This window comes from Rhagoletis pomonella, unplaced genomic scaffold, assembly GCF_013731165.1.
Source record: "Rhagoletis pomonella isolate Grant_MI unplaced genomic scaffold, Rhpom_1.0 Rhpom_scaffold_00115, whole genome shotgun sequence".
Lineage (NCBI taxonomy): Eukaryota > Metazoa > Arthropoda > Insecta > Diptera > Tephritidae > Rhagoletis > Rhagoletis pomonella.
In genome coordinates, this window is record NW_023458669.1 from 106262 (window position 1) to 108440 (window position 2179).

The window sequence follows — 2179 nt, forward strand, 5'->3', positions numbered from 1 at the left end:
TCTTTGTTTATTAATTAAATTATTGGTTTTCCGTAACTACTATTCATCCGTAACTCTGTGTTACGTCGTTTAATGTATCACCCCTATTCTGCAACTCTTTCGTATTCGGATTTTGCTACGAATCGTAGAAATAGTATGCTGCAATCCGAACCGTATTTTCGAACTTTCGAAATTCGTAACAATGACATGCCTACGAAAACGATTCTGTGTCGGAGGCGAGATAAAAGGCGTAAATCGATGTTTATTTGCAGGAAATATTAGTGGTGTTCATTTAAACAGATAAATTTTCCCTTCGCATATACGTATATTTTTATCCACTGCTTTATATAAACGAGAAAAACCGAATCTTTGTTGCCCCTTATCGAGAAACTTGGGTCCGGTTAAGTTATTTGTACAATGATTTTCGGTTGTTGTGTCCAAACGCATAATCCGAATCCAAAAACTTTAACATCACGTGTAATCAAAGGATTAAAATTTTATTTAAAATAAATGTTTCAAATTTCCGAGCACTATCATATTAATAAATTTGGTTTGCACTATGCACTTTTTTGCGAATTTTGACGTGGGTTCTGCGCAAAAATACTGTGGATGGCGTAGCCGGAGTGATGTGCATAAGAAGTGTTGTATACCTTTGACACGCGGAAGCCCTTTTTCTCCGGAAACACAGAAAGGAGAATTCAACTTAGTAACCTAACAAAAAGCATGTCTTCAATGGCTTGGAAGAAGCTGTTATTGCATTAACTGGATTGAGAACCAGTTCTTCAAGCATAGGAGTAGTTCTGGCTTGTTGTTGAACAATTCAACCAGAAGCTGACCTAGACGCGCCCATGGTTACTATGCCCGATAGCTCCGCGATTTCAAGGAAGGCCCCAACTACAAAATATTTATTCATAAGAGACTCCTCTATGACTTTAACAATTGAGTGCAAGGCAGACTCCACGGATCTGCCTTTTAGATACGAATGCTGGGAGAGGCTCAATCGCTCTCGAGGAATCCTGCTTCTAAGAAGGAGGAGAGACTGATTTCAGGCCAATCCCTCGGAGACACATGAGAGCTTTTTCCTGGTTTGGGGATAAAGGTGACCCTCACCCTCCTCCAGGCCCTCGGGATGTACCCCCTTTCTAGCCAGCTCGCATAGATTGGGGTGAGCCAGCGACACGAGACCTCGACAGCCTTTTGCAGCTGCGCAGGAATAATGCCATCCGGTCCGGGGGACTTGAAGGGCTTGAAAGAGTTAATCGCCCAAAGCAGTCGGCGTTTCTCCAGTAGTTCACCGGAGAAAGTTGGGCAGCAAACCGTACCGACACCGGTAAGCTCACACGGTGTGGGGTTTGCTGGGAAATCAGTGTCAAGGAGTAGCTTAAGCGACTCCCCTCTGCTCATGGCCCAGTTTCCCTCTTCGTCCCTCAAGTATCCCAGAGGTACAGGACTCCCCGCAAGGATTCGCCTAAATCGAGACGATTCGTGACAACATTCTACTACTTCGCAGAAATTTCTCCACGACTCAGTTTTGGCCTTTCTTATCTCGAAATCTCGGACTTATATATACCCAGTCCGACCTTGTAGAGTTCCCAGTCGGAGTGTTGTCCACTCTTCCTGGCTTTGTTGAAAAGGCGCCTGCTCGACGCCCTAAACTCTGAGAGTTCCATCGTCCACCATTTCGGTCGGACTTTGCCTGAGGGCCTGCTCAGCGGGCATGAGCTTTCAATGGCACACCTACACGCTGATGTAAATTTCTCTACCGAGTCCTCAATCGAGATTTCAGTGCTTAAGTTTACCGGAGGGGCTCTGGGAGTAGTTCCCGCAATTTTTGGCTGTAGAGGTCCCAATTTGTTCTCCTAAAATTTCTATAGGGGATAATTTTAGGACGATCTTCGTCCAGATAAAACTGAATATATCTTGGTCCGAGAAGGAGTGATCCTGAAGAACCCTCCAATCGGAAATACGGGATGATAAATAAGACGAGGCAAGGGTAAGGTCGAGGACCTCTTGCCTGGCCGCAGTAATAAAGGTCCGTTCGTTACCTCTATTATAAATACCTAAGTCCTCAATTAGAATAAAATCAAAAAGCGACTCACCTCTCGCATTGATGTCTGAGCTTCCCCAGCACGAGTGCCTCGAGTTCGCATCCGATCCAATGATGATGTCGACTTTTCGTCGCCTCGCTTCAGCTATGGTC

At 44.9% G+C, this 2179-nt stretch overlaps 1 protein-coding gene across 1 annotated transcript in view; it reads left to right on the plus strand.

Moving 5' to 3' along the window:
* The window catches only part of LOC118750029 (40S ribosomal protein S11-like), an 8432-nt gene that overhangs the window by 992 nt on the left and 5261 nt on the right, over nucleotides 1-2179 (plus strand). The gene's annotated exons all lie outside the window — the stretch shown is intronic.